We start from the raw sequence: 25,398 nt of genomic DNA on the forward strand, positions 1-25,398 counted from the left end.
TTGGCAATACCGTTTCAATTGACTGACTTCAAACGAAGGTCTTAATCAAAGCATTAAGACTTCGTCCAGAAAGAATTAATAGAGGTAGACGAAGGCTTGTAAAGGGATCGTGAGGAAGTGGATTCAAATGGAACTAGGTTCGAATTCCGTCATAAAAAATGAATTCTACGCCAGCTAATCGAATAATTGCCCTCTGGTTGGAGAAAGAACAACAGCATTGACCTCCACAGGATTGAAGAGAGCTCATACGGAGTGATCAATCTCGTTTCATGTTATTTCTTGAAAATTAAAATATAAAGAAGACATGAAGAACAAATAAAGCCATGGATCCATACTTGATCACAACAACGAAAGACTGTAACGATAGGTGGATGGGCTAAGTTATCAAGTTCCTTAAGTCACCCAGTCCCATCCCACTGAGCATTTTTTTTTCTTTTCTTTTTTTTTTTTTTTGACGTGGTGAAAAATGTTTGTAGCAGTGACCAATTACCAACAATTCTGATGAAGTTGTAGGAATTCATCACTTGGAATAAGATACCATGTGCTTTCTGAATCATGTACAGTCGATATTGGGCATACACTACTACCAATAATTGTCCAGACACTTTAGCAATTTACAATTCATACCAGCAGGCGAATCCTAATATCGGGTATTTCCACCTTTGGCTTTGATCACCTCCTGCATACTTTGAGGGAGGCTTACTACCAATGTGCGACAGACATCAGATGGAATTTGTCTCCATTCTTCCATCAAAGCTGCAGCAAGTTCAGCGACAGATCGAGGACGTGCTGCTCTGGACCTCAATCACCTCTCCAATTCGTCCCACAGGTGTTCAATGGGGTCGAGGTCAGGACTGTGCGCAGGCCAGGGCATTCGTTTAACGCCCATCTCTTCCTACAATTCCATAACAGCTGCAGCTTTGTGGGATGGGGCATTGTCGTTTTATCTTAACACGGGTCCGTTCCATAAAAACTCCACAGTGTAGGCAGCACCTGCTTATCCAGAATATCAAGGTACTGAACTGCCTTCATGGATCCACAGACAACAAGCAGTGGTCCCACTCCAAACCAGCTGAATGCACCCCACACACACTGTGTAACAAGCGTTCACCAGGCTGCCTCCACACCCTGCCATCAGACTGAAAACATGTCAACCTTGATTCATCGCTCCAGAGTACCGTTATCCACTGGTTAGTTGTCCAGTTCACAAGCTCTTTGTACCGGGCCAGACGAGCCACCTTCTTCGTTGTTGTGATGTTCGGCTTGCGTGCTGCTTCTCGGAAAGATAGTAAATGGAGTTCTTTTCGTACAGTATTAGTGCTCACCATAGTGTTACTGACGCTCTGAAACTCATCACGGATGGTCTGTGCCATTTATAGCCGGTTTTTGCGTGACACTCGTTTTAACATCCTCCTGTCCCTGTCAGTCATTTTCGTCGGCTGGCCTGGGCGTTTACCTGCACTAGTAATACCAGAACGTCTCCATTTGTTGAACGCATCGCCAACCGTTGATTTTGGATGATCCAGTTGAGCAGCAATGGCGTGTATAAACATGCCACGAATGTTACAGCCCAAGATGACACCCCTCTCGAAGTTACTGAGTTCACGTCGTGTTGCCGTACCACCTGTATTCAACTACGATGAAATACTGCTTCCTACTATCTGTACACCGAATTTTATGTTATTAACAAACCTGGAATGTTCCATAACTTCAAATAGCAGGGGTGTCCAGACAATTATTGGTATATAGTGTGCATCGCAGCTGTTCAAGTAGGCACGGAAATTTCAATACGTTATTAGCCAATTCAGCATATGTAACTGTCACCGAAATTATATATATTTGTGTGACCCCACACATGAAAGATCAGAAGATCTATAACACTGCAGTGACATCTGTGGACAAGTGATTAAGGAGTAAATATAACCTGTTAATATGTTTCTTAAAGAGTGGGAAGTTAAACTCGTTCGGGAAAAACCAGCATTGGGGAGATTGTTTCAAAGAACAGAGATAGATGGAATGAAGGAAGTTGATGAAAAGTTAGTTCGTGTGTTCGAATGTGAACAGTGTACGAATATTGCTCCGCAGCTGTTCTAGTTCTATTGTTAGAAGAAAATGGAGGAACGGAAGCAGCCAATTCAATGCTCATGAAAGTATCTATAGAAAAGGCAAAACGCTGAAACAGAGCGCCTATGATAAAGTGACCGAAGGGCGTTTGAGGAAAGGATCATCTATTAAGCGGACTGCCCTCTTCTGAATATCATCAGGAATTTTAGGGAGGTCTTGGCTGCTTCACTCTAAATGTGGGAACAGTACCCCAAAGTTGGACAGATCCGAGAGACTTATAGTGATAGGAGTTGAGAGGAAGAGAAGTCGTTTAGAAAGGAAAAGAACAGAAGCTAAGGAGGCTATGTAAGTGATATGTTTGTGCAAGGATAGACTGGACGTGAGGTGGAAGAGAAAGTTTATATTTCTCTTCAACCTCAGAAGAAAAAGTTGATTTTGAAGGAAAAAAAAGGAAAAAAAAAAGAAACTGGAACATTATCAAAAACTAAAGGGGATGAGGTAGGATTTTTCTTGCCAGTAATGAGGCAAGCTTGAGGATTTTGGCATTGAAATTTACTAAGTTGTCTTCGCCCCATTTCAGGATGTTGAGGTCAATATTCAAGTCACTGGTTATGAAAAATTTTGAAGAATTTAACATTGGGGTACTGCAGGGTTTATCGAATGATGAAGAGGAATGAAGAATACTGTCATCGGCGAAGCTGTGAATGGGATTCGAATTGAGAGAAAGGATGTCATTGATGTAAAGGAGAACGAGTGTGGTGAAAGCACAACCCTGAGGCACTACAGCATTGATGGGGAAATCTGATGACAAGAAGCCATCCACCATGACACGCAATAAACGATCAGAGAGGAAGCAGGCAATCCAATCATGGAATGTAGAATATGGCAGCTTGTTCAGGAGGCCTGAATGCCAGACACGATATAATGCCTTAGAAATAGTGAGAGCGATATCATGAGTTTCTCCGAATCTTTCCATGGCCTGAGTCCAAAGGTAGGTGAGATTAGCTAGGGCGGCTGTAGAATGAGAATTGATATTGGTGATCGCTAGTTATCCGATAAGTCTCCAGGTAATGAAGAAGAGGTTTGTTCTCTCCATCACTTTTGAAAGTACTGAGGCGAGAGCAATGGGACGATGGTTAGATGGCTAACTTTTGTCTACCTTTATGGGTAATTGCTGGATGTGTGTGGGCTTGTTTCCATGCTGTTGGATAGATTCTAGTAGAATATGAGAGTTTATATAGACGATGTAGGATGAACGTAAATTCTTGAGCAAAACAGAAGGAATCATCTGGACCAGGAGCCTTATTAATATCGAGATTAATCAGTTTGCCTGGTGTTCTTCTAGTGAATGTTTAGAAGAGGCTTGCCGTAGGCAGTTTGTGCAAGTAGGGGTGTTGATTTACTTTGGTCATCCAGGCCGTTCTAGAAAAAAAAAAAAAAAAACTGATGAGGTCAGCCTTATCTTTGGGTGAGGTTACCATAGTGCCATCAGGTGGCATCAGCCTTAGCAAGGGTCCAGAACTAGTTGAGCAGGAGGCGAGTTTATTGCATTTCATTCTTACGAAGTCTGCTTTGGAATCGTTTATAACTTTTCTTACATGTTTCTAGTTGAAGTTTTAATTTAAGCCATTGAACATAACCTGCATTTTTATCATGAACGGCAGAGGCACATTTTTTTAAGAACCAAAGCTTGGATACAGTCGAGGGTTTACTGTGGAGTGGGGAATGAAGATTCATTCTAGTTCGGATTATTTCGGTTATTAGTTCAGTGCGGGTGTTTGGAACCACGGAAATGCAGCATAAAATTTCGGAAGTCAACCAAGTTGGTACAATAGAATGCCATAGGATACAAGGTTGAGATTGACAGGGCGGAGGGCGAAGTGTACAGAAGGAGACTTGAATAAGATTGACAAGGGGAGAGCAGACATCCAAAGTGTATTTGGAGGGTGAGGTGGTTAGGAAAAGATCAAGAACGTTGGTAGAATAATGAATAGTGTCTTGTATTCCGAACTGGTAGATTGACTATTTGTGTTAGGTCACGACTAATTTCAAATGATTCAGCTTCTTTACTAGCTTCATCTGTGAAGTTGCAATAAGCGAGCCAGTTTGTGTCATGGGCGTTCAAGTCCCCAGGGAGGATAATCTCACAGTTTGGGTAATTAGTTTGTAAGAAATCAATTTTTAGTAATAGGTAGTCAAAAAGGGCAGCAGGATTGTCAGGAGAGAAGTCAAGGCAGCAAATGGAAGCTGTAAAGTGAGGTAAGGAAATCTTCAGCCAGACAGAACAGATCGAACAGTGGGGATTCTGTAATTATTTTAACAGTTCGTATTTTTACCTCCCTCTACCTTTCACACATACATGAAATTATCAAGAAGCATTTTTTTCTATAGTAGGAGTTAATAGCTTGAACTGTTCAGATTGCAGACATATGAGACAGCCGTAAGGCGCATATCGATAACATTCTGCGGTTGACGGAGCAATTTCTAAAGGAAACGTCAAAATTTTCACACCTCTGAATCGACCATTCCACCCAATTAACCCCATTTACCGCCTGCAGCTAACAACTTAATATTAGCTGTAGAAACTAAACAGTCAGGCTATTAGTTGCTATTAACTTGGTGGCAAAAAAAATTCCTATATTTTAGAGCCAGTAACTGTCTCCTCGATAAAGAAAAAAAAAATATTCACACTAATCGAGATAAGCGGCTTTCCAAGTCTCCTTACGATGACTCCAATTGCCAGTTAAATCTTGACACCGCCTGTTAATCATTGGTAGATCTCTACTGATGTCACAGGTCACGTGCATTACGTTACGTAGTCATACAGATAGAAGAGAAACACGCATGCTTCGACTTGCAAGCAAACGACTATTTGCATACACAATATTATGATTTAGATATTTTCTGAAAATATAAACCTAATTTTTTTCTGATCATTAAAATTTATTAATTTCCATTAAGAGATGTGCTTTTCGCAAAACTCGTAAGAAACCTATTCGGTTTCTTAGCCTAAACTATGCGAATCTAATCAATCAGTTCAGATATATTTTATTTGAATTTAGTGTTTTCTTCATTAAAAGCATTGAAACTTCCGGCTATTACACACTAAATACACTGGTCTCATAGTATTAACTACTTCGGCCGCTCCAAAACAACAACAACGTATTATGATTTCGCACTCTTTTTGACTTCACATTATCATTATTCCATTTACAAATGTGGTTAGTATGCAGATACACGTTACAGTAATTTTAGTTTCATGTCATTATACATTTCGGGCGATTATTGATTTTCTTCGTGTCGTCTAGCGTTGTGTTGGTTGCACGTGCTCCTCTCTCTCTCTCTCTCTCTTTCTCTGTTCCTCTCTTGCATTCGCTCACTCTTAAACTCCAATTTCAGACACGCGTGACATTTCCTTCTACACATTTTCAACCATTTCTAACATTAGAAACGAAAACACGCTAATCTATCAATCCCTGGGTTTGCCTTCTCACTTAGTACTTGCATTTATTGCATATAAAGTAGCTATCAGACCCTCATTCCTTGTGACAATTTGAAGACCATCTTCTTAACAGTAAGTACCGATAATCTGGCAAGTTGCCAAGGAAAATTCATGCTTGGTCTTTTAGCATGTGTATTACGGCTCTTATGACCGACAATCTACATACATACCATCCCGAGAAGAAAAGGGAAAAAAACGTGAACGCTAAATGTGCTATCCGAACATCGTTACCTTCGCCATTTAAGAAAGCTGACATCCAAAGGACTTTACCTTTATTTGGATCTCATTTTATGACATGGACGAAATCGAAAACATAACTTCATGTATATTACGCAGGCCATTAGTAAAATAACACCTTATTTTATTCCTCGTAACTGGAATAAGTATTAGTAATAATATTTTTGGTTTACAGATCAAGTGTTACAGATCCACACTTGATCTGTAAACCAAAAATATTATTACTAATTATGAGGATCAAGAAAAGAAATCTTCATTATGGAATAAGTATTTTATTTGGCAATCTTGCATCATATCTAAGCCTAATTATCGGTATAGTCCATTTTTAAATAGTACATCACGATAGGATTGAACATTGAGAATCATATCTTGATTTTCTCATGGACTCACTGGCATCTCTCAAACATTCTTTCAGGTTTGGGAAGAGATGGAAGTCACACAGAAGCAAAGACATTGAAACCAGAATGGTAAATGTCTGCTTTCGTTTCTGAGTTTCTAATAAAGATCTGCACTGTGCCAAGAAAAAACTATATTAGGACGACCTCTTCAAACTGTGCCTTAAGTTTTTGGAGTATTTTACCTTAACAGTCAGTTTACAGTGGTGCAGTTTACAGGGATTACTTTTAAGGATGCTATCGTATAATATTCTACTCAATCAAGTAAAAACTCGCCTTGAGGAATTATTTAAATCAAGAGCTTAATTAGAAAATGCTCATTCATTGTTTTGTTTTTTGTGCAAAATATATAGAGTTAATCTTTACACTATTTTTTTTGTATACACACACGAAATGATGTATTACCTTTCTAATTAGACCGGAGTTGAGGCAACATCACAACGATATATTTAACTTGTAGTATCCGATAGACTAATTAATGTCTGCATTTAAAGAATAGCAGTGGCATCAATAATGTCTGTTTCAGAGAATTATCAGTAACAGTTCTTTATTTTACTTTCTGCACAAAGGAATTACATAGAACTGATAAGAGGCACATATAAGCGACGAACAATTCTTCATTATTCTAATTCTTCAGAGATAAATCTAATTTTCAAACCATTGGTAATAGATATGTTAGTGTTACAACCACCTTTCAACTAGATTATAAAATATTGTTTTCTCATCGTAACAAATTCTGTTTTGAAGTTTCCATTTGACGTTCTAAACTTTTATTTTTATTTTTGAAAATTTCATTCTTTAATTTCGATGTGTTTATTTTCATCATATTTTAGAAATATTTTCCGGTATATAAACTGACATTTTTAAATATCGACTTTAATACCCTCCCATTTCTAAACCAGATTTCTTGCTAAAAGAATTTTTACAATTTTTTCCTTTCTCTAGTTTATTGATTTTTCATCCAATTTTCTTGGCAGACTGTTTAGTCAAGTGCTCTGCCATTTATCTGTGACATCGCTAATAATCCATAGGCACGCTGGAAATCTGATAAAGAGAGAAGCATAGTTTAGCAGAACTCATGAAAGAGGAATATTACTTTGTTCTTTTTTTAATTTCCAGGCACAACTACTCCATCAATGGTCACAAATAGAAATGATGTAAAAAAAGATACTGTTTAATTTTTATGCATTTTCATTGTATGTCCGAATGTATAAAGGAATTTATGAAAAATATATATCCAACTCCGCACAGAAAGAATAGCAAATGGTTTTAATATTTGACTTGTACCATATTTTAACGCATTTATTATGTCTTTTGGTCAAAAATTGTAAAGAGAAGTACAGCGCCCTCTGCTTTTCCGTTGTTGATTTCGATCTGTTTTCTGCTTTATCGCAAAATTTGATAAATTTCATCCTTTACTTTATCTGTACTTTTTCTTGATCTGTTATTTATTTATTTTTTACTTTATACCTTCAGATTATGAACAGTGACTTATCAAAAGTATTGAAAAACTGATTCTTTTTTTTTTATTTCCAGATATTGGAAACTTTGATGACTTTTCGATTTGATAACAAACTGTACGCTCTCGTATTTTATATCCGAAAATACTAACAAGTTTCTTTCATATAAGAATGGCTGCTCTCATTGCTAGTTACGATCTCCATCAACTTATTCCTCCCAAAATTCTCCGTCAAAGTTCAAAAATCACAAACTTCGAAAAACAAAACCTAAGGGTAAAGTAGCATTTTTTTATTTTTATTATTCTGCTTTATTTTTATTTTATTTATTTTCTTCCGTCTCAATAAATCTTCACTTCCAAGCATAGATCGGAGAATTCAAATATCGACTTATCTTTCTCTACTTTTGGAGATAGCAAGTTTAAAATAATTCTATTTTCATAGAATTTTATTTATTTTCTTTCTTAAATGTATGCTTCTGTTCGTATGTGTGCGTGTATTTTTTATGACTAACTTTGTGGTTTAAAAGAGCGGTCACATTTTTGCTTCAATACTGCATCGATCTTCATTAAATTTATCCCACTGGGGATCTGCTTATCCCATCGTTTTTTTTTTTTTTTTGGTTTGTCTACTACTGTTTTTGCTTTCATGCTACAAAGACTGCTAGAATTGTTTATTTATTCAAACTGCTTAGAGTAAGATTTGCTACCTCTGGACGGCAATATGTATGAGGAATCATCTTTTCGTCACTTTTTGAAGTTTTTTTTTTCTTTCAAGTTTTTAACTCTGTTTCCTAAACTATATGCAGTTCTGTGAAGAATAAATAAAACATAAACACAAGTAAAAAATGTAAATAATTTTAGTTCTATGCATGCGAAATTGACATAGAATACATTCTAGGCGAGTGACATCTATCGGAAATGATTTACAGCCCAAAAATGTTTCTTAGTTAACAATGGCATATTAATAAAATAGCGCATCGCAATAAGCACCTTTCTCCAATTATGAATTTCAAACTGGTCTCTCTCTCTCTCTCTTTCTCTATTTTTATTTATTTTTTTAAGGTAAGGAAGAAACTAGGCTTAATCAATGTAAGAAATCCACCTACTAGAATCATCTTTCTTCTTAGTCTTAAGTATAATCAGATAATTTTGGTTAGACTTTGCCTACTAAAGAATCAGAAAATTCCATTCTTCTACTCACAAAGGATTTGAATCTAGGTTTGTTTCCTAACTAAGTGATATGGAGGAGGGAAAACCACAGACACAGAATTCAGACATACAGAAACTAGTTAGAAAATGTGCGTGCAAAGTAACATTTCAAATTCCTGAAATGTTACTTTGGGATACCTCTAAAGTATACATCACCGGTGCAAGAAAATTGTATTTTGGTTTATGTGAAGTTGTAATAAGTGAGAGTGTTAGTAATGATTTCGCTTTCACTCCAAGAGACCGCCAGAAGAAAGATCGTCAGCGATTCGATTTCAATTCTAATCGCTAATTAAAGAAACTTTTCTTAGCTCTTTTTCAGCCAGTTACTGAGTTAGGCTAACGCATGCATATGCATTTTTTCCACTATTATCTCGGGATTTTAATCTCTCAAAATTGACTATTCTAGAAATACCATTTATGATTTTGGAATAGAAGATGGCAACAGTTGTCTGTTATATTCTCGCCACGAAGTCTTAAAATCGTCGGTAGTCCTGAACTCTACTACCGTAGACGACTAACATGGGGGTGGTCTATTCACCGATTACAAGTTACTGCTACAAAGATTATTTCCACCTACTCCTAAGCTTAGCAATTATTATTGTCCGTTTATTCAAAAAAATTACCACTCGAAAATATTTTCTCAAAGTCCTCACATACTAAGTTCGTCAAATTCATTTTGTTCGTTCTCAATGTGTTTGTTCCAACTCATAAAAAATGGAGCTTGAAATGAATTTATTCGAAGTAAATGGTTATAAATTAAACCAATACACATAAAAGAAATTAAAATCTATATTTTAGAGGAAAGAACTATACTATGCAAACAGACTAACGAAATAAACCAAGCAAATCCTGTATAATTTCTCCGCTATGCGAATCAAAAGAGAAAGAATGAATACGAGAGAACGTGCTGGATAGAATTCGTAGAAGAGTGAGTGAACAAGGCAGAAGTTCTAATGGAACTATTGATTATTTTCTTAAGATATTTAACAACGATGGAAATGATTTTGAGCCGAAGGAGCAGAGTTTAAATGAGCTGAAGGTGTTTAAGTAATCTTCATGCGAATCAGGCGTTAAAAAAGATATTTCACCACGTATGATGTGAATGTGAAAATGTGCTAATGAATGAGAGCCACGTGTTTGGATAGATCCCAAACATGCGGAAAGAAGCCTCTTATGTTTACAGCGGTAATTGCCATAATATCCTGTACATCTCCCGAGAGTGTAATCGTAAACCAGAAAATAGCTATACTGACAACGATAATACTATTTAATCACTTTCATTATATTTATAAAGGCGAATTACACTATCTATTAAAAACGTAACAAGTAATTTTATAATCTGGTAATTTTTAGTAACTCTAAAAAATACATTTCTTTATGAGGAATTTTTATGCATTCTTATAAGTTCCAGACAAAATTGCAATATTTGGTGTTTTATAAACATTTTATTGACCACTGATCCAACAATAATGTCGTGTGTGTAGGCCTGATTACAATAATTTCACTGATTTTGTTACACGATTTTACTAATGCTCCAAAACAGGTTACCTCTTATCGCGATGCAAACTCCTTTATTTATTAAATACACATTCATGTTAACACCTTGGCCATGCGTACGAAATCGAATTACACCTCTGTTTCCACCTGATGGCGCCCGCGGTACAAATATTGATATAATCCTATTATTCGTTGTGACGTCTTCCAAAAGATATCGTCAAAGCCGAGAAGATGGTATTATACAGGACTGACACAAGACAAGGCCATTAGTACAGGACATCGTATTTCCATTATCCCCCTACCCGTCTTTCCCCTTACTGTTTATCAAACATTGACGTACTACAATTAGTATTATGCTTATAGTGATTCCTAGGCCTAATAGAATCTCTCGTGGCTTTATGCATCAACGCACTGGAAAAGTTTGTTGGATGTTTGAAGAAACTTTATAGAAAATAGAGTAATAATTAGGAAGTAGTTGGTAATCCTCCAAAGACCTGCAGCAATAAATCTTCATTATTGACAATGGCTTAACTATTTGTTTGTTTTTGTTCACTTAAAGGAAAAAAAGTCACCGGCGAAACCCTTGGAAGATCAGCTTAAGACGAAATAAAAATGAATTCTTTATTCCAGTACATTTCATTTATTTATTTTTAATAAAAGAGAAATAAAATTCTCCAAGCTACGTTGCATTACATACACTATTGCCATCTAGCGATAAGAATTGTACGTGAATAAAAACTATTATTCGAAAACAAAATTGTCGTCTGCTGTTCATTTTCATTTATTTTTGAGAAACTATTTAAATGAATATAGAGATTATGGTTTGATCGAAGACCTAATTTGAAAATGATTTTTTTTTTTTCAATATCATAGATTGATTTCGTAGCTTTATATTTCAGAACTTTGCAGTGAATCCATTTTATTCGAGAAAGGCCGCTTGTTTCCAGCAAACTTCAATAACAAGCAAACAACTTCTACAAAACTAACTCATTTCTCAGTCATGACTAGTCACTCGATGAGAATGCATTTTTGGGGCCATTCTTATGGTTTCTGATGTCAAGTGCTCTATCTTGGGTAATATCTTTCCTCTTTTTTTACCCCCTCTACGCTTGGAGAGATAGTAAAGAAATATTTTGCTTCTGTTCGAAAATCTTATCCAAATATTGAAGTTTCCTTTACATGACAGCCATGTTTTATGCGTTTTTCAAAGTTATGGATGCACTCAACACAAGACTTAGATTACAAAAGTCTTGTGGGAGTCCATTGCACATTCAATCGATCTTTCATATCTGTCCTGTGCTCTTTTTTTATCATATTTTTTTTCCGTCTCTACTTTACATTGATTACAAGAACTGAAGCAGATCTATGACCTAGAATGCAGCACATACCTCATGTCTCTGAAAAGTCATGTTAAAGTTATATTTGTGTCGTGTTGCTTCAATAAGACAAGAAAAGTAGTTGATGAAATTGAGAATATTTTTCTGTATTTCCTATAATCTTTTTTATATTATTTAAAATATTCTCTACATTTCGTTATGCTTTCTGAAGTTTTTTTTTTATAACAGTCTCTCTTTCTTTTTTTGTTGTGTGTGTGTGTGTGCGCGCGCGCCCGCCCGCTATGTTTAAATCAGTATTAGGACAAGGCTATATTTCAGATAAACCAATATTGCAGGGGTGTTCAACTCATCGATCGCGATCGACCGGTCGATCAGTGAGCGATTTTTGGTCGATCTCTTGTGTATTCCTCCTTACTTGCAAATTTAATTAAAACTGAAAACATAATATTTTATTTATCATTATTTTGTATTATTTTTAATTCGTTTTAAGTGTATTGCTATTGTTTATTTATTTTTTGTTAAAATTGTGAAATCAGTAATTTTCTTATAAGTCCGGGTAAATGAATTAATTTGGATCAGTGGAAGTCAAACAGCGAGCCGAGTGAATACGGTTATAAGCAAAGTGTAAAAACTCGATTGTAGCTTAAATATTAAATATTCCCAAGCACATTACATCGATTTTTTTACTTAGGTTACGTCCCATGTGAATATCGTAAAAAAAATAAACTTTGTTTTCTCGGTATAGTTTGTATTAGATGTTTTTGTAAATAACTCTTTTCAAGATAACTGTATATACTGCTTTAATAAGAATATGTTAATGTTATAAACAAAGGCAATGTTTTTGTCGCCGAAGCTGTACATGGCGGCATTAGAAAGATTGTTATTGAAACTTGTATGTATAAGAAAGGCTTGCAGGCTCTAAGTGTAAACATCTCCGAAGTCAGTCAGAAAGACTTCAAACAACTTTCTGATGGCCGGCAACTTACAATCAAAAGAAAGCGGAGGAGAACAAAAGGCGTGCCGAACTTGAAACTTAAGATGAAAGACTCATACCGATTCTTTGGGGATTGCCAAACTTCATGCGAGGTCTCAGAGGAGGCCTAATAAAAAGGGACTGAAGCAAGCAGAAGGGGTCCCAGTTCCAGATTTGCTGTCAGAGAGGAGGCCGCCTGGTCCAGAGTCGCCGTCAGAGAGACTGCCCGGATCCACGTTGTTTGAGAGAGGAGGTTCCCGCTTCCAGAAAGGAGCTTCTCGGTTCGAGACGTCGCTAGAGAGAAACTACTTCTCGGCCGCAGACAAGGTTTCAAATTGCCGAAAGGAAGAGTTCCAATTGCCGGAGAAAAGTTTCCAGGCCAGGTTAATGCCAGACATTCATCAGTATGTTGCGTTTTCATTACAATTTGATGAATCAAACGACTTCACTGATATTGCTCAGTTAATGGTATTTCAAGATTATTCAAGTAAAGAAGAACTTTTGAAAATTATACCATTATTGGGAAGGACTTGGGGAGAAGACATTTTTTCGGCATTTGATGAATTTGTGAAACAACACAAACTTCTGCTTTTAAAACTTGTGTCTATTACTACTGATGGTGCTCTTGCAATGATAGGTAATAAATCAAACTTCATTTCATTATTTAAAAATCCAGATTTTTTAACGTACCACTGTATTATTCACCAACAAGTATTGTGTAGTAAAAGATTAAACAGGAAAGATGTTTTGGTTATTACATTTAAAATTGTAAATTCTGTTCGAAGAAAAGCCCTGCAACGGCGGTTATTTAAATTACAGGCAGATGATGTTCTACAATACTATTAGAACATTATTATTGTACAACAATTCTGTTGTACAATAATGTTCGCTGGCTCAGCAGAAGTCAATTTTTAGAATGATTTCTTGTTTACTTAACGATATAAAAAATTTTCTTGATGAAAAAGGAGATATTTATCCACAATTGAGTGATAAAAGATGGTTGTTACACTTATCATATTTAGTAGATTTCTGTACGAAAATAAGCAATTTAAATTTAGAGTTACAAGGTAGAGATAAAAATTTAATTGACATGTTAAGTTCAATAAAAACCTTCCAACAATAAAACTTACTTTTATTAAAGAAAAATATAAATGACCGCGAATTTAGACATCTCCCATATTTATTAATATTTTTTGAACAAAATCAAGAAATGCTTCGCTATGATTTAAAAGAATTTATTCGCGAAATAGAATTAGTTGAGGAAGAAATAAATTCAAGATTTAAGGATTTTAAGAAAACTGAAATGATTGTATCTTTTATCAATAATCCATTTCGAGGAAACTTGAACATCACAGAAATTTCAAATAAAATTAGTGGGCTGTTTGATATAAACCAAGCTGAAGTAGAACTTGAGATAATAAACATTCAGAATAGTTTACATTTAAAATCAATAAACAATGAAGTCATTTGGAAGTATGCAGACAAAAAATTCCCAATATTAACTGATATTGCGCGATAAATTCTGTCGTGTTTCGGATCGACATACTTGTCAGAATCCTCTTTTTCAATTATGGCCGTCATAAAAAATCAATTAAGAAACCAAATTGCAAATGATCATTTCGATGGTTGTCTGCGATTGGCCACTTCTTCATATCAACTTGACTGTGAAAATATTGCGAGGTCCAAACAATGCCAAATTTCACATTAACTTCTTTTTTTTTTTTTTTAATCAACCAGCATTTCCTGTAACTTGTGAGTTTATAATCAATCTGTTGTTTTTTCTAACTTTGGTTTTCTAAAATAGAGAAATAAATATTTTATTCCAATATATTTGTTTTTGTTTTTTTGTTTTATTAAAATATTTGTTGTATTAAAATAATTAAGTGATAAATAAATTTTTAAATACACAAATAAAGTTTTTAATTGTGTGTTCTTTTAGTTGTTTATTTGTGCGTAATCCGATATCAGGTTGGGGGAACGTGATCTACATAAGAGAGTAGATCGCCGAATAACTTTTTATAGAAAAGTAGCTCGCGTAGTAAAAAAGGTTGAACACACTGTTATATTATATGCATATGAATAACATACTGATTCTCCTATGGCTGTAATCATAATTTCTTCCAAATTATGATTTGTGTGTGTACGCTCGTATCCACATGAGTCTGCCGTCTGTCAGTTTCGTATATTCTTTGCTGGTTTATGGTTTATCTGTGTATAGGGATGTAACACCCCAATTTCCCAAAGGAGGAACTCTTTCATTTCCCTATGAGAAAGAATACAAAAAGAATATAAAGAAAGATTGGCTCTCTCATCTTCATTTGAAAATTTGTCAAAAATCCATCGAGTCCTAGATAGGTTCGAACTCCGGGTTTTTTAACCAAAGGGGATTGTTATTACAGACTATTTACGGAAGGTATATGTAATCACTGAAATTTATTTGATTATAAGCATGTAAATGTTGCTGGGTTCATCACAAATGACAAACAACGTAAAAAAAGGTGTGTGTGTGTGTGTGTGTGTGTGTGAAAGAGTCTCTCTCTTTCTCATTAAATAGAAACATTATTATTATTATTATTATTATTATTATTATTATTATTATTATTATTATTATTTGCGACACCTCCAAGGAGTCCGAAGACTCATCGCGAGAGGACACCTATTGCACAACCATCCGTCTCCACCAGTACACCGAATTTCTACTACCAATCATCAACATCAGCGCCATCTACTGCCCACCACCACAGCTAGTATTTTTGTCTGTAAATTGAGTGTGTTCTGAAGGGCCGATTTGTCTGTATATGCGGGATGAAAAACCAGAGTTTCCGGGAGAAAAAACCCTGCTACCTCCGTAAGAGATCGGCTAACTCACCTTCGATTGGAAAAGTCCGCATAAAGATTCCTCCTGTCACGACGAGAATCGAACTTAGGCCTTTTCTAATTACGCCACGGAGGCGGTTAATTAATATATAGTTCCTGAACCACCCTTATTCCTGTAATAAAATATTATAACGCAAACTTTAAAAAAAGTTTGCATTATAATATTTTAGTTTTAAATTCATATTTAAAACTAAAATAAAAAAAAGTAAAAAAATCAACAAAAAAAAGATTTACATTTATTCAAAAAAATCAATTCAAATCGTTTTACACGTCTAGATTAATAAATGCATGCATTTATAAGCATTCCATTTAGGCGTTTATTTTAGTAGACAGAAGACGTCTTAAGCTTGAGTGGCAATAATTGAGCTTTGTGTTGTGTATCGAAGGCCGATGCTTGCTCGTCTAGTCAAAGCTACCTTGGATTGCTCGGTTGATGGAGCTTCCAGGTCCTCGCTGCAGCACTGTGATTTCATAAGCGCGCATAGCCATTTCCGCTCCCTTCGCGTCGTCTTAAACATAAGGCCATATGCAGTTAACGTAGTTCTAGCCAGTGAGCTTCAGCCAGCCTTTGCAAGTGTGCGTGTTGCTTAGGAAAATTAAATTACAACCAACTTTTATGACGATGTTATTGACCAGTTCATAAAGCAGAACCGTAGGGTAGAATTTGTATTGAAGTAGCTAAATTGAAAAAGATAGAATATGACTTGTAAAATAAGTGTTGCATTTGTATGATTAAATGTACATAAATTTCTAAATATGTAGTTTTAAATGGTCAGTAATTCATTATTCTTCTAATCAGACTTCAATCACACCTCTCACTCCCTGAATGATAACAAGAGCAAGCGTGAATTTCAAGACCCGCATTCGCCCCTGATAGTATATCAATACTTTAAGATTCTCTAATTCCAAGTTAAATAGTTATCAAACACAAAGAATCTTATCTTGTAAAGGTTTAAATTTAGTATAAACCTTTTAAAAATCGGTTATCTTTAAGAGAACAGCTTACTTAAATATCGCATTTTTTTCTCCTTTCAAGCGAGTTTGTGTCATTCACTCGTGAAAGAATGGAGGGAGGCAAATGGCTTTCCTTCCTATTATTTGTTTCCCTTTTTTTTGTGCTTCGCTAATTTATGCTGTTAACCCAATAAGTTGGTGCTTAACAACTTGCCAATAGTTTCGAGTTTGGTCTAAAGCATCTTGTTTGCCTGTGAAACAGTTTCTTCACTGACGATCGATCTGTTTTCATTCTGCACTGATGAAGAGAAAGGGAAGCACGCTCCCTTCAGACCTGTCGAAGATATTTGTCTTTTTGGTGACCCTATTTCAGTTTATTTGAACAGTAAAGTGGTGTTTCACCTAAACAAAAGGGGGGTTCCGTTCGATAACAAGACGTTCCTCTTCCGTCTTCTATTCGAGTAGAAAGTGTATTTAGTGACATCGCTTCTGTTCAAGATTGCCTACTGGCAACATCACGTGACTGAGAATACCGCGTTCGTAAAATAACAATGGCCATCTTAAAAGTTTGCATTTTACAATGTGCTATCGGAATAGCAGATGAGGGTGGGTGGGTGGAAATGGATGTTTGAGAGAGGATGGAGAAGAAATGGATGTTTGCAATAATGCAAGCGAATTTTATGGTTCGGAACTTTTTTTTACCCTTTTAAATTCTTAAAAAAAACGGAAGAAGAAGAAAACATCAACTTGATGTCCCCTTAGGGAGCTAGCTGCTGCAAAACAAGATAAGTGACTCACTCAGCCGCAGGCATTTAATTTCTTATAGCTTGCTGAAAAACACGCAGATTTTTCGGCAAAGTATTCTGGACACTACAGTCGCTGCTTTTAATCGTTTTAATTAATGATAGCCATAGCGCACTTATCTGGGAAAAAGGTACCGGTCGATGACCATGTTTCTTCCTTGAGTGAACGCACAATTTCGAAACTGCGAAATTATACTTCTGGAAAGTATCATAAATATTAATGTTCTGGTTGACTCTTTTCTTATTCATATACATCTGGATCTCATTTTGGGTAATGGATGCTTTTCAGTAAAATGTTTAAGGGAAATCATCACACTAAGTAACTAAACTAGTAAATTGTGGACCATGAGATCGTAAATAGGTCTTTTTTGGGGGGGGAAAAATGGAACCCTTCCTTCCATATGTAATATTTCGGAACTACAGACAGGCTAAGGGCTACATAAACACTACTCTAGAGACCGAACATGAAACTTTTACAAGCCCCTTCGGACATACAATAATCAGAATGATGGTCTTACATCCAGCGACGAAATTCATCTTCCACCTCAAGATACTCACATAAACTTTCTAATCTCTGCCGTGGGATTGGAATTCAAGGAATAATAACCTATATTATTATTTAGTTATTATGATTCCCATAACGCAGTTATATTTATTCTAATTTCCCAATCAATCTCATCATCCCTAGTATTGAAATAAGTCACGTTGTTCTAACAATTCTTTTAATGGCGGAATGGCAAAAACATGTTAAAAGAATGTACTTTTACTTAAGGAGAGATATGAATATTTTTCTTGAATAGTTTCTTCTCTTGTATAGCGATTTCGTAATGTAAAAGAACTGACTAAACAAGTATTTCTATTGTAAGTTGCAGTTTCTATTTATTGGTGAAACGGGCCAAGATCACTTCAGAATAATCACAGTGTATGTCGGGGGGTAAAATATATCTAACGTTTCTTTATTCCCCAAAGGGAGTAAGCAATATAAGATATCAAATACTGAAGCACTTGTTTATTTCCCGCATGTTAGAAATCGATCCGGATAATGAGTTCATCTGCATCCCTTGTTGCCGTTAACTCTATAATAAGACACACGAAGTTTAACAATTGCGTTGCTACTTTAACTTTTCCTGCGCGACTTTTAATGATCATCTAAATGTCTTTGCCATTTTTAGTGTAATAATGTCAACATAATTTTTTTTTATTCTCTTATTTTTTAGCCCTTTATTTTTTTTTCGCTATAAATTTCATTGAAAAATACAATTCATTTAAAGTAGAGTAGAATTACTCCTGGTGAGTGAACACGAGGAATTGAGTAAGTTTGAGGTTAATAAGACGTAGGGGATTGATAATATATCACCACATGTTTCGAAGGAATGTTCCAGAGAGTTAACAACACCTTTGACATACCTCATTAACATGAATCTTGCACTGGACCGAGTAAGAGGCTAAAATCGTTCCTTCATAAGGGAGGTGATAAGACTAAAGCTTCGAATTATAGACCAATCTGTTTGTCTGGGGTTGCGGTTAAAGCGTTGGAGAAGTTAGTGAGCACTAAGATTCAGAACTACGAGGAAAATAGCAGGATTCTTTGATGGGCAGCATGGATTTACTAAAGGAAGATCGTGTTTTGCAAAGGTGACAAATGCATTGGATTAGGGTGATGTATACACAATGGCATATTTAGATTTTGCAAACCTCTGATAAATTGCCACATGACAAACTATTTAAATTGGAACGGATGGGGTTAGATAGTAGATTAGTACGTTAGATAAGAGATTAGCTGTCTGATAGGTATTAGCAAGTTGTGTATGGAGGAGCGATATCCCAGAAGAGGAAAGTTACTAGTAGTGTGCCTCAGGGGTCTGTTTTGGGGCCGTTGCCGTTCAACTTGTATGTTACTGATATCAGAAGAGATCTGAATGGTGATATTCACCTATTTGCAGATGATGCAAAGCTGGGAAGAACAATGAGGGATGACACCGATGGCGTGACTTTACAAGATGACTGGAATGTGCTGGCTAAATGGGAAAATGACTGGAGTTTCCACTTCGATGTTTCAAAGTGTAAAGTTTTAAGTTTTGAGGGGGGAAAATGGGATATGCAGAGTACACAGTTGGTGCAATATCTTGGAAGAAGTGGTGGAGATGAGGAATCTTGGAATGATTCTGGACAAGGACCCAAAATTTCTGGGACACATTGCTAGAATCCGGAAGACAACGGATTATGGCAATGATGCGGAGGATACTAACGGGTAGAAGTCAGGACAGTATGGTTCCATTATATAAGGCTTTGATTAGGCCACATGTGGACTATTATGCACAAATTTTGTCGCCTGATTTTCAAAAGGATGAGATATTGGAAAAGGTCCAGAAACGATTGATTAAGGTGGTTGAGTTTGAACAGATTGAGGAAATGTAAATTGTTGCAGAGACTGTGGATAGGAACAGGAGGGGGGGGGGGATATGATTGAGACATATAAGTTACAAAGAATGCATTGCCAAAGGGTGTTATGAATATATTTAATGCATGGTATAATAAACTGTGTATAATAGTGGGACTTCCCATAGTGAGTCAAATGACTCTATGGAGGTCTGATGACGATGATGATAATAATAATCATAACTTAGCTATAAATTTCCTTTTGGCCTTTAACGAAGTGTAATTTTTCATTAGCAGAATAACTTGATATGTGTTAGTTTTAACTAAAACTAACGAGAAAGTTGTGAGCTCAATGCTTATTTTTATTTGCTAGCTTATGATTTATATAAAATTATTAATGAAACATTTAGCATATATAGCAATATACATATAATTTTAAATATTTTATACACTATAATTGAGTACGTTATAACACAAAATTTAATTTGTCTACTTTATATATCTATATTTACAATTGAATCCGTTTTTTTTTTCTAAAACTATATATATATATATATATATATATATATATATTTTTTTTTTTTTTTTTTTTTTTTTGTTTAAATATTTAGCGATATAAAATAATATATACAGGAAATATAAAAATAAAAGCACGCAACAACAAAATATGGTAAATAAATATTTAGCAATAAATTTTAGCAATTTAATAAATACTTAGCAATCAATGGTGAATTTCAGAATCACATTAGGTATCTAATTAACAGTCCTGAATTGCGTTATTTATCATTTGTTGGAAATAGCAAATATGGCTTGTGTGTGTGTGTGTGTGTGTGTGTGTGTGTGTGTGTGTGTGTGTGTGTGTGTGTGTGTGTGTGTGTGTGTGTGTGTGTGCATACCTCGCTCAGTCATATTTCAGTTATTGTCTTGCCCCTTTTTTAGTGTTAATAATGGACAAAAATATACTCAACATTTTAGAGGTGAACGGTTTAAGGAAACAAAAATACCAAAATTGGTTTTAGAGAATAAAAGGTGATGATACAAAATTCTTTTGTAATTACTGCAAATGTTCTGTAGCTGCAGATTAAATTATATTAAGCGACACAGCCATGCTAATAAGCACATAAAAAACCGAAAAGCCATTAAGCATCCAGAAACAAACAAAGCTACCATTTGTAAGAGACCATCTAAATGCAAAGTAGATAGAAGGTGGCATATCAATGTTTATAGTTGAGCAATGTTCATTAAGAATAGCGAAGCATTTAAGTGAATTATATGAAGACTACTTTGGTGCCAGCAAACCATTGAAAAACCAGAAACTGAATCATACCAATGTTTTGAAGAATCTCTAATTGCCCTAAAATAGACAATGCCTCAGTTATAACAGATATGCACTGCGGTATCTGAAACATTAACACTTATCACGTGTCATCTTCTAGACTCGCTGTGTTACATGCCGTAGTACTTGAGTGTTAGTTCTTCCAATCACATAAGTTCATCAGACTAAATATAGTGTTGTTGCTGCAACGACCGAAGAAAATACTACTGCAACAAGAGGGATGTCGCCTGAATCTGCGGTGAAAGTTTTTTTTTTTTTTTTTTTTTCAGTAATGGATTGAGAAAAAACCAATTTTGACATAGGAAATGAGAAAAGATGCTACACAGCCGAAATTATTTATTCGATATTTTATAATCTATGTTTTCTTGAATATTTTGAAGTCAATTCTTGGTGAGGCGCAAGAAATTCGTGGCATGAATGCAAGATTCCGCTGAGTTATTGAATGATCTGCATCTTGTGAATTCACTTACTTCAATCATTTCTTATACCAGGAAAAAAGTTTAATGAAACGGATTTCGTTCAAGTTTATATTAATTTTATCTTGGTTATGGCTTTGAAAATGATATATCAGAAATCAATTTTTCTTCACCTGAAGAGAAAGATATCACAGTGTGTGTGCATTGCATACATTTCGTTATCGAGCTTATAAAGCAAATAAGGCAGCGTTTTTCAGATAATTTCCGTACTACAATCAATAAAATATTTTAGTACAGATGAATGATACTCAAGCCAATAAAACCAGACATTTTAGAAATTGCAAAAATGTTTATAAAGGATGCCGAAAGCCTGACCTGCATTGATTTCCAATGAAAAGATCTTCATGATAATGCAATGAACTCAAGAGAAAATCTTTTGCAAGATATCAATTAGCAATTACAAATTTAAATTAACCTCATTCAAATGCTGACGAGAAGCGTTTTTAGCCATATAAATCCAAACTGCGTAAGTACTTTGAGCATTCAAGAGAAGTTCTACATATGAGCTAATATGTAGAATTGACATTTTAAATGATGCCCGTTAGTAGATGAAATATCTGCAGCTGAAAGAATGATAGCTTTGAAAATATTCGAAGAAAATGCTTTTTTTTTATTAAAATAATTTTTATAACAAGATAGACTATTATATTACAATAACATTTATATAACTAATTTCTTAGACGAAACTATTTTAGTACGTTCAATTATTTTCAAGATTATTTCATTTATTGTTTTTGCAGACATCTAAATACGTTCGTTCTCAGGAGTACGAAAAAGGCCTTTAGGTAATACGAGGCATTTAAAAAAAAATTTTTTTTTTTACTTTTATATTTTTGTCGTCATATTGCCGTAGATAGGTGTAGGTCTATTCTATAATTAATTTTTCAATAACTAAAAAATCTAAAGGAATTTTGAACTAAAACGTTTCTCTCGATACGTATCGACTGACCTCTATTTAGAGCCACATCTAGTCTGACGGCACGGATCGCCTTCCAACCGCGTGGTTCGAAACTGTTTACATTAAAAGTTTAAACTCTAATAGTTCCTAACTATTTGATCGGAACTCTTGGCTAAATTATTCGTCTCGTTAAACTTTTTTATTATTTAAAATTTTAAATTTCGTAATTTTTGGTTTCTGTATGTATATATTGCACTCGTCTAACTAAAATATATTTAATGATGTACAAATATTCCACACGTTTTCAATTTATTATTCTTCAAACATGAATCGGACAATCAGAAATTTCCTCCTTCACCGTAGTTCCTCTTTGCAATCCATTTCTTTGTGCTGTTGGGCTTTATCAAGCACTTTATATTTCATTGAATTTATTTTTCTTCAGAATCGGGTTGAAGTTGAGTCAAAACAGACCAACCACTCATTGTCCAATACGGATTACAAGATGTTATTATAATTATAAATAAGCGAGTTGGGGTTAGAAGCTTTAATTAAGAATATTGAGATTTATGATATCCAAAGTCGCGGCGAAAAATTCAGTTCATCACTCATCCGGATATGCTTCGTGAGGTTAAAAAGGAAAAAATAACCAGAGCATCCTTGCCCATTCTATATATCGCTTTCGGCAGTTAGGCCTCTTAACTATTCTTCGACAAGCGGGGATTTGGCAAACCCCAAAGGTCATCATTTAAGGCATATGGGAGTATAAGGAATCTAAGGCAGCCTTCCTTCCTTCCTCTTTCCAATATAAATGGAGCTACACTCCGTCTGGAAGTAATGTTATAGACAATCCACCTTTCTGGAGACTTCTTTAAATATGGGTTAAGACTTTCACTACTGTTGTAAGTAGTGAAGGACTACAAAAATATCCGGACCCAGGAATAGTTAATATCAGTTTTCTTATATCAGGTGATATAAGAAAAATATCAGTTGATCTTTTTTTGTCATATTATTTTAAAATATGTTACCGTATGGCCTGAATTTGTTTTGAACATTATGTTAGCTGGAATAAATAGTACAGTACTGTAAGAATTTTCTAGAAAAAGGGCGACCCCTTGGTGTCTTTAAGCCCATTTTATTGTGGCCTACAAAAGGTTTTTCTAAGAGGAGAAAATGAGCTCCACCCATGATCCACTTGATAAGCCACCAAAATCTACTATTATAGGTATTACTTCTGGAAAATTTCCATGCAACTCCTCTAAATAAATATTAATTTTTAATTTTTTATTTAGAGGAGTAACATGAAAACACTTCCACCCCTAATCTTGTTTCATCATATTCCATCCTTCGCCTTTCCCTAAAAATTTCTATTTTTCACCTTCTTCCCAAAAATTTTTCAGTCCACCCTTAAAACCTGAGTTTTAAAATCCACATACCTCTTGCCTAACCCGTAATTCTCCCACATCTCTCTCTCTCTCTCTCTCCACATTTCCAATCCCCTTCTTCCTTTCAGTCATAATTCAGCAGTAATGCCCTAGAATTGAGTAAAAAGCCAGTGACATTATAAAAAAGGGTGCTCCTAAATAAAATAGGCAAAACTAACCATGAAAATTAATAATCTACTATTATGTTTATCAGTCAGATAGTTCAATCATTTATTTTATTTTATTTTATTTTTCTCAGTAAATCGACCGAAACTTATTGTATGAAAATCGGTTAATATGGCGCACGGAAGGCATGAAAAAACAAGGGTGACACCCTCTGAATAAATGGCAGTTTCCATTAGGTAGTCAAATACAAATGCAGCTGTTAAATACGAAAATAGCTTGTCGATCCCTATATACGTACATAGCAGATAATTAGCTCAGTGATAATTCCACAAGTCATTATTGATAACCCTTTTATCCTAAAATTATATCAAGAAGGCAAAGGTTTGCTATTTGGGCGATCACAAAAATCAACTCAAGGAAGAATTCCACGATAGACCATTCTGGTTTGAATGGACACTGTTTGAACAATCACTGTCCGTTCAAATTAGTGCTGATTCATATGGCAGCGCACTGTACATATTTCAAGAGAATTTCATTTACGTGTTAAAGTAGAATGATGATTGCTATTATAGTTTAGTTACGTGTGTAGAAAGTATAACAATGGTCCAGCAATCTCTATGGCAACAGTCCTTCAACTGTTCCATGCATGGCTGAAATTAGCAGGAATTTACTGTGTACACAGGAGTACAACAATAATCAGTACCATCTTGTGGATTCCCATAGCAACGGTCACTTAGCGCTCTGCTTGTCTGTTCGTTGTCACTCTTTTAACGCACTCAACTGCGCAAGTGTTTCTGGTTAAGGATGCATATTCTAATCCGGTGTTGCGTGCGTTGGTTGTGAAAAGAGCTGGGAGGGGAAGTAACTCATATGAATTGCAAATGCAATCTAAGAAGGGCAGTCTTTATTACCCTCCTTAGATTGGCGAGAAATCAAGAAAACTTGGTAATTTCTCATTTTATCCCATCTCCTTTGACAACAACGATGGCCATCTTAGTTTATTAGTGTTGTACATGAAGTACTTTCTACGAGTTTAAATACAAACGTGCTTTGCTACAGACAGGGCGTGAACTATCTATGGGTATGTGCGATGGTTCTTTGGAGACTGTTCGTTAGCTGCCACGTTTTTAGTTTCAATTTTCAACGCTGCTTAACAAGATTTACATACACTTTTTGTCCATGTTTTTATAGCAGTGGAGAGCAGAATATTTTAACTTTATTGACTAGTTAGGAAGATGCGGTGTATTATAGAGAGAATGTTGTTCTTTTTTTAATTCTGAAAATTGTCTGCTATCTTAATTCTATCTCGGAATGTTCCTGGTACTTTGCTCTTAAACTCATATGTTACTATGAACAAAGACTAATTTGTTTTGACTTCTCCCCCTACAAAAATCTCTCCGTGATCGTTTTAATAGGATTTACCCCACAATTTTACCTTTTATGAGTATATCAAAA

General features: G+C 35.2%; 1 protein-coding gene across 4 annotated transcripts in view; it reads right to left on the bottom strand.

Moving 5' to 3' along the window:
* LOC150108098 (beta-1,4-galactosyltransferase galt-1) overlaps window positions 1–25,398 on the bottom strand; it is a 106,514-nt gene that overhangs the window by 18,439 nt on the left and 62,677 nt on the right. The window contains exon 1 of one of the 4 annotated variants that reach the window (XM_090415585.1): window positions 23,830–23,905. The exons of the other annotated variants lie outside the window; for them this stretch is intronic. The gene's annotated coding sequence lies outside the window, so the exon portion shown is untranslated. Of the gene's footprint in view, window positions 1–23,829; window positions 23,906–25,398 lie in introns of those variants that run through there. 4 annotated transcript variants of the gene reach the window in all.

This window comes from Typopeltis vanoorti, chromosome 3 (genome assembly GCF_054136105.1).
Source record: "Typopeltis vanoorti isolate ZY-2024b chromosome 3, IOZ_Tvanoo_1.0, whole genome shotgun sequence".
NCBI lineage: Eukaryota > Metazoa > Arthropoda > Arachnida > Uropygi > Thelyphonidae > Typopeltis > Typopeltis vanoorti.